Source organism: Alosa alosa, chromosome 14 (genome assembly GCF_017589495.1).
Source record: "Alosa alosa isolate M-15738 ecotype Scorff River chromosome 14, AALO_Geno_1.1, whole genome shotgun sequence".
NCBI classification, from domain to species: Eukaryota; Metazoa; Chordata; class Actinopteri; order Clupeiformes; family Clupeidae; genus Alosa; species Alosa alosa.
In genome coordinates, this window is record NC_063202.1 from 12,061,471 (window position 1) to 12,070,013 (window position 8,543).

The window sequence follows — 8,543 nt, forward strand, 5'->3', positions numbered from 1 at the left end:
GACGCCGAGAGAACTTAAGTTATTAGGGAAGTCTCGGTGTAAGTTTACATTAATTTGTGCGTAGTGCGGTGTCATTCATTTATTTTTTGCATGTCTTACAACATAAATAAAATGCATTCATAGTGAAGTCAGATATGAGCATACAAAGGCGCTTAGAACTCATGTTAAGCCTATAGATGCGCACTAAATCTTGAATCTTGTGATTTGATCTTGAGCAAAAGTATTGACTGTTACTAACAAAGGTATTATAGCAATATTATAAATGTGGCGGCGGAATAGCCTAGAACTTAGATGCCTTAGCCTTTGGCGCTTGGGTGATAACCAAAACTAATGTGAATCGCGGACTATCCTACAACCAAAGAAAGTAAAGGAGATTATTTTTTACCTGCGTTAGGCAAAAAAGGACGGGACTGCACCCTTCACAAACCGTAAAAATTAAGTTTATTAGTTTTACAGTTGACTACAGTTGACAGTTCACTATAAGTCCACACAAACAATTCTGGTTTCCTTGCACTAGCCAGTTTTGTCGTAGCCTACTCTGTCTGTTGTATGGCCTACACAGCACGCAAGTTTTGGTCAATTTCTGTAACAAACAGTGCCACCTATAGGCCTGGGATATGAAGTAACGTGTTGAGTCGTGTTGAGATGGATCCGTTTGGACGCAAATATTCTTGATACGGTTCCAGGGAAGACGGAGGAAAAAAAGGTCGGTTTGGTACGTGTGGACTAGGCCTGAAGGTGTGTGTGTGTGTGTGTGTGTGTGTGGTTTTGTTCAGGTTCTGACACATTGTAAGCCACGGAGTGTATACACACACAGAGTTCTTTTCAGGTCATGTGATCAGGCTACAGTTGCTGTGGTGAGTCACTCACAGGGGACATGATAAGTAATGTTTAGCCTAAACAGGAAGTGACTCAGGACACATGTACCCCACTTCCTGCTCCGACCCCAAGGAGCCTCTCACACATAACACACACACACACACACACAGCATGAGTCTCTTAGTTACGAGTATAAAACAGGTGGTTGCACTTTGGGTCTCTTGGAGTTGACAATAACCTGCATGAGGGACAGTGACAATGTGAACACACACACGCACACACACACACGCACGCACACACATACACACACGCACACACACACAATTTCCTCCTCACATACTTCCTCCTCATACCACATTTTTCTCCTCACCTCTCTACCCCACACACACACACACCCCCTCATGTAAACAGTTGGTTGTGTCAGTTTGACGCCTCTTTCTGACCTCACCCAGCACTCCCTACTGAGACAACAATGACACTCACACTGTCTTGTGTGCATGCGTGAGTGTGGGGTGGTGGGGGACTTCTCTATGAATGTGTGCGTGTGTGTGATGTGTGTAACATGGGGCGGGTGGTTAAAGTTAAGTGGATTAGAAGCTGTGGCCAGCCCTGACATTTCCCCAGCTGAGGATGTCTGATCTGGCGTTGGGCCGGCCTGACGGAGGTGATAGACAGCTTAACTGGTGGAAGATCACTTTGCCTTGTCACTCACAGAATGTGATTAAAACAGCCATTCTTACGGATTTGCATAAAACAGGTCTCACCGATTCCCCATTCTCTCTGCATTACTGGTTGTACCTGTCCCTGTGGGACTGTCTTTTGTGATCGATCACCCCTCCGTACACGTACCCAACTGTCTTCGCGTGTGATAATCGCGCTGGCTGTTGCTTGATGACTTTGTTTTGATTAGTTTGGCTCGTGCAGCCAACCCTCCAACAAAAGGCCATCGCGCAGCACACGGAGCTCGCGCTTTCGGCCATTTTAGAACATTAAAACAGCAGCAAGCCGCACGCACGCCCATACGGCGGAACGGGGCAGCATGACAAAATGATGACATTTAACCATGATAACTTGAATTTGGAATCACGCTGCAAAAATGGCCGACGGAAAGTTTCGAAGCCACAAGAAACACCAGGTGAAAATCTGCGCAGCTAAGTTATTTCACTTGCTCAAGGCCCCATCTCCGACGAACAAAAACTCATCTTGGTCTGTTAATCTAGGTTATCTTTACTACCATACTAGTGAGGTATAGTTAAAAAGTACAATGCCTAACATTTGCCCATTGTAGGCCTACTACGCGAAGTTTCTTTGAGCGTAGCCGTAGCCAGTAGAAGTTTCTGCCATGTTTTCCCTTCGATAAAAAGTCACTTTCCACGTCATGCTCGGAAACAACTTTGTCGATAATAAGTTCCAACTTCACGACATGGGAAATACTAATGCCATTACGCGTTAATGACAGAAAATACAACCTAAGGGGGCTGAATTCAACCGCTGGAAAAAAGTCGCTGTCCAGCAACACAACTGTGACGGTGCTCAACTCAAGCACAAGCACAGCTCGACACTAAACTCTTTTCCGGAAGCAGACAAGACTCTGTCGAGTTAACATCTCCAAAGTTACACAAACTCGAACAACCACACAACAGTAAGGGACTCGAAGTGTACAGTAACTTAATCCAGAATATTTTCGAGAGAAAATCCCCAAACTATTGGTGTGAGCCCAGTGTGTGTGTGTGTTTGGCTAGCCGTGGTCCTGATCTTCGTGCTGAAGCCCTGGACAGCGCCTCTCCCTTTCAGCGCAACCCCCACACACATTTACACACTGCCTCCATTTTAAAACAGTTCTCCTAACTTCTCTTCTCACGCATTGTTGCCATTAACACCGCGTTACTTCAGCGATCGACCACAGTCGACAACTTACCGATCGAGATGGTCTGTTGCTTTTCGGCAATTTTTGTAGATCGGGATTTCAAAACTTTTCTTTCTAGAGCGTTTGTTCAAGGAAGTGCACGTCTCCACACATTCCAACACATCGCTGTTCTTTCGCAGGACGGGCTGACGTCAGCGCGTGAGCTCGTGCTTCTCCCGGGGCTGTCTTCGGTCTGGTGGTTTTGTGTGCTAGGCCTACTAGTACTAGGCTATACACGATTGTACGTTGATTGTTTTACATTTTTTTTGAATGTGAAGAAGTCCCAAGGAAATTCCAAACGTTTAATGTCTACGTGAAGAGATACTGAACTCAGGTATAAAATGCAAACTCAAATTAACTTTACCTGTTTTGTTGTTGATGATGTTGAGTTGCTACTAGGGGTGTAGTGGTAAAATAAGAGGTGGGTAAAGTTTAAAGGAACCGTATGTAAGAAATGTATTTCAATTAATCATAAAATGGCCCTGATATGTCACTAGACATTAAGAAATCATGTTCATTTTAAATACTTAAATCACTGACAACAGTAGTCTGGCCAGGATATTGTCATTTAAAAAGTGAAGTTGCAGCCCTCAACTGATGTTGATGTTGTGTTTTTTCATGTCATGTTGTGTTTTGGCCTGATGCGCCACCCGTCACCTATCTACTAATCACAGGTCAGTAGTGTTTCGGCATCCGGGTTGGCAACCTCGAGTCAGGGGCGAGGGGGAGGGGATACACCTCTCTACAGTAATTTGAAAGTGATTGCAGTATCAGTTTTGGCCACAATCTTGCATATGGTTCCTTTAAACTATGAATTCTGTGATCAGGTGGGCCTATCAGATTTTTTTTTAAAGGCATTCAGAACATGTTTGATGATGTTGGAGGTTATTGTCCAATGTTTATAACAATACCAGTGGTATTAAATAGTTCCTACAGTGTTGACGAGTATACATATTGTGAATGTGGATAATACAGTGTGATTTTTGTAATGTTAAAAGTTGCAATTAGTGAATAAACTCTTTTGAGAGGTGGAAAAGCTATATTTCTGAAATTCCAGAGGTGGATAAACTGTGTTTACTTGTGTTTAGCCTCCACTTACAGTGCTGGTTGCTACCACAAATTCTCAGTTAAAAATAACAGGCCTCAGCCCTCTCACACTGCACACTCTATCAGAGTAAATTGCGTGGAGAGATTTAGGGGATTTTAGCAGAGATCATGCAATGCAAAGAGGCATATGATCCGCTTATCATCAACAGTCCAACATCTGCATAATGTAGGCCTGTGACAACGCAAACCTGTTCACCCTCAGAGTTGTCAGTGTGTTTTGTAAGAATATCATGCACGGTCTGTGTCAGTGTTTTGTAAGAATATCATGCACTGTCTGTGTCAGTGTCTTGTAAGAATATCATGCAGGGTCTGTGTCAGTGTTTTAATTCCGTGGAAATGCATGGATACCAGTTGCATTTAAGTGGCAGCAACTGGAATCCATGCATTTCCACAGAATTATTTTTGGAATCTGATCCTTTATCATACCTGTTCATTTGTACTTGTCGCTCGACTTATTGTGACTAAATTCAAGATGGCAGCGAACGGTAAACTTCCTGAAGGTACTGTCTGTATAAGTCGTCTTGTAAATAAATTACCAGTTTTTTTTTAAAGTTCTCAATGTCTCGTTTTAAATGTCAGGGCCCTCGGAAGTCTACCAATTAAGTGTGGAGCTACTTTGAGCCTCGTAAATGGTGTAAAACAGTGATTTATTTGCATGGCCAGGCCGATGCCCGAGGCAACCACTTTGAAAACTTGTTGGTGCAACTAGCGCCACATTTCAGAGTGCAGGGGACAAGCCGAGATGAGCTATGAGACAAAAGTTCACACTCGGTATCATGTTTCAACACACTTTAGGTCAATATCAAACCGAACTTCTCCTTTAAAATACAGGGGTCATAAGTATTGGCATCCCCTATGTTAAATTCCCATAGATGCAGGCAGATTTTTATTTTTAAAAGCCAGTTATTTCATGGATCCAGGATACTTTGCATGCTGATAAAGTTCCCTTGGCCTTTGGAATTAAAATAGCCCTCACATACCCTTCACCATACCTAGAGTTTGGCATGGTGTTATTTCAGTTAGCCTATTAGCTGGTTTGATGCTCATTGAGCTCAATGCAAATCAAACCAGCTATTAGGCTAACTCATTGTGTATCGGCCCTTCCACCTCCCTCCTCTCTCCTCGGTCTTGCCTCCTCTGGTTACAGTTAGAAAAATGGGACATCCTTGATGATGTCGAGCTTTGAACGATTTCCGGGGCACGAGCTGGAGGACCGAGGAGAGAGGTCGTATGCAAATAGAACTTTGATAAGAACCCCCTGAGACCCCACAGACTCCCATAGTCCCTGAGATTCCACACACTCCCATAGTCTTCCACTACCATAGTGATCATGATTACCCTAGCAACCACCATAGCAACTGCATTATTTTGCATAGCAACCACCATATGTACCCTAGCAACCATCCTAATTATCCTAGCAACAACCTAGCAACCACCACTATAATGTCAACCTAGCAACCACTACAGCAACCAACATGATTACCCTAGCAACATCCTAGCGACCATCTTAACTACCCTAGCAATAACCTAGCAACCACCACTATAATGCCAACCTAGCAACCACCATAGCAACCAACATGATTACCCTAGCAACCAGCAAAGCAACCGCTTTATTTATACGTTTTGGCTTATTGGATGTTGCGTTAATGCAGATAACTTTTGATCCGTGCAGCAATCCTTTTGGCGAACTGCACCTGGTCAAGCCCACTCTTGCAGTTTCTCTGAGATGCATTTCTAATTTGATTATGACGTAAACCACAACATACAATTTTTTTAAAAGAATGCTTTTGCAAACACACCAATTTTAATGTATTTATTTTGCATAATATGTTTATTTAAAATGTAAGCAAAGCTGTGCATTCACAATTACATCCCAAACCCAGGAAGTTGTTCATTTTATTTCATTATACAACCAACAGATCATGCACAATCCTCAGTCACTACAACAGACCTAATACAAAATCCATCAAACTTATCCTACCATGCTCCACAGAGATTATACGTCTCTTTATATCCAAAGAGAAATTATAATAAAGGTGCCCGTAACATTTTTTGTCACATTCAGCAATCATCTCCTCACGACCGCCAGCTGCCCCTTCCATGAGTAAAAACAAACCGGTCTTTGTGGGCAGCCCAGGCTCTGAAAACTGGAAACAAAAATGAAACCATGCATTTAACTTCTATACTGAAGGTAGGGGTGAGCTACCTTCTCTGGTGTGTTTCATTTGGTCCTTGGTTAAATTACTGTCTAATGTACGTTGTTTTGGACAAAAATATCTGCTAATTATTTTAAATATAAACATAAACAAGCACAACTTGCTGCGTAATCGCTGACTGCTCCGTTTGACATATGGCTTCAGCTCAGAGGTCTCCACCCATGCATCCTCTTCAAGAGGTTCTTTTTTTTAACCCTTCAGCCTCCACCTGTTGTTTCATACTACTGATCTGTGGTTCCAACACAATAAACATGCCTTACCAAGAATGAAAGATTCCTTTAATTTAATCATTAATCTCAATAAATGTTTGTATTTCAAGATACATCAGAGACACGTTGATGTACAATAAAGACACATAGGGCTTTATTGGGACTTATTAGGGGACCCATATAGGCATCAGAGACATAAGAGAGATAAAATAATCTTTATGCTAAGAACAGCTGTTCTGATACCTTTATACTAAATACTTTCCTAAGCTCCCCATGGCAGTCTGTCTGTATGTCTGGTTTTCCAGGGTTCTCCAGGGTGTACTTCAGGGTCGCCCTCACCTGATGCCACCATGCTGATTATTTCTGATCTGGATTCCATCTTTTGGGTCTGAGGCTGTGTGCAGGATGCCACCTGTGACTACAGGTCAGGATGACGGGGGCAGGGGGGGGGGTAGCCGTGGCCTACTGGTTAGCGCTTCGGACTTGTAACCGGAGGGTTGCCGGTTCGAACCCCGACCAGTAGGCACGGCTGAAGTGCCCTTGAGCAGGGCACCTAACCCCTCACTGCTCCCCAAGCGCCGCTGTTGTTGCAGGCAGCTCACTGCGCCGGGATTAGTGTGTGCTTCACCTCACTGTGTGCTGAGTGTGTTTCACTAATTCACAAATTGGGATAAATGCAGAGACCAAATTTCCCTCACGGGATCAAAAGAGTATATATACTTGATGCGGACTGGACAGTGATTATAGGTCAGAATGACGCTGAGTATTGTGGCTGTACTGACCCACATTTCAAACATACACTGGAGATATTTTAAACTCTAACTGCTACAGGTACACTGGGATTTCACACAGTGGCCAATCAACAACCAAGCCGGTTTACTGTCAAAAAACTAAATCTCGAACAAATCAACCTTTGCGGGCCAAACTCCAAACTGAGGCTACACAATGTTATATGTCAGGTCTGAGCCATAAATTATATATGTTAACAAGTGTAGTGATAAAAAACAGGTTAAAGGAACCGTATGTAAGAAATGTATTTCAATTCATCATAAAAATGGCCCTGATATGTCACTAGACATTAAGAAATCATGTTCATTTCAAATACTTATATCACTGCAGTAGTCCTGCCAGGATATTGTAATTTAAAAAGTGAAGTTGCAGCCCTCAACTGATGTTGATGTTGTGTTTTGTCATGTCATGTTGTGTTTTGGCCTGATGCGCCACCCTCCACCTATCTACTAATCACAAAGTCAGTAGTGTTTCAGCATTCCGGGTTGGCAACCTCGAGTCAGGGGGGAGGGGGAGGGGATACAACGCTCTACAGTAATTTGAAAGTGATTGCAGTACCAGTTTTGGCCACAATCTTACAGATGGTTACTTTAAGTTTTTGGGTTTCCTGTGTTTTCTAAGTCCATTAAACTTTCCCAATCTTTGTTCACTTCCTTGAGTATAGCTGGTGCTGTGGTCTGACGCGTGTTTAAATGAAGATGAAGTTAGTTATTTCTTAGTGAGTGGATTTATTAACAAAATGAAACAAACATATTACTGCAAAATAAATTCAAAGGTGTTCTAAGCGATGCTGGGCAACGTCACTTCTGTTGACTTTCAAACAAAACAGAGAGCTAGCTCGCTACTTCCTCCCCCTCCCTCCCGTGCTGCTCCCATGCAATTGAAACTCTCCTAAACGCGCATCTTGTCTGTGATTTGCTGGAACAGTTTGTTATGTTTTCATGGGCTAGGTTTGCCCAGGTTGTTTTTGTTGCCGTTCTTGGAGCCTGGGCTTTCCACAGAGATCACGTTTTTTTACAGTGTATTCAGGACACAGACAGCTAGCGGTTGGTTAGGTGCTGTTTGCAGTAAGTGACATAAAATGTTTTAGCCTGGAAAACGTGTGGCATCGCTTAGAGCACCTTTAAAGAGAGTCCCTTGAAATTATAGTTCTTTGTTCCAAGTCATGGCAAGACGCGCCCCATTGACACGTTGATCGGGTGACACGGTCAATGACTGTTTCCGCATATACCTGCTACACCGTCTGGCCTGCGTCACTGCACCACCTTAAATAGGTATACACCTGCTTCCTGTAGAGGGACACCCATGCAGTGGTGAAAGCACACTAACACAACACAAATTCAGGATAATTCATTTAAATAAGTATATAATTTCAACTTAAATTTATACCAATATATTTAGAAGTATTATAATAAATCAAACTAAAATATAGCTGCAAGCAGCAATGTGGGGGCCAAGCAGTGCGCTATAGCAGGAATGGAGTTGCCATGGCCTGAG

The 8,543-nt window shown here is 43.0% G+C and overlaps 1 protein-coding gene across 1 annotated transcript in view; it reads right to left on the minus strand.

Moving 5' to 3' along the window:
* Positions 1–2,887, minus strand: part of rest (RE1-silencing transcription factor) — an 11,100-nt gene extending 8,213 nt beyond the window's left edge. The window contains 1 exon segment of the mRNA XM_048263689.1: positions 2,738–2,887. The gene's annotated coding sequence lies outside the window, so the exon portion shown is untranslated.
* Positions 2,888–8,543: the final 5,656 nt, after the last annotated feature.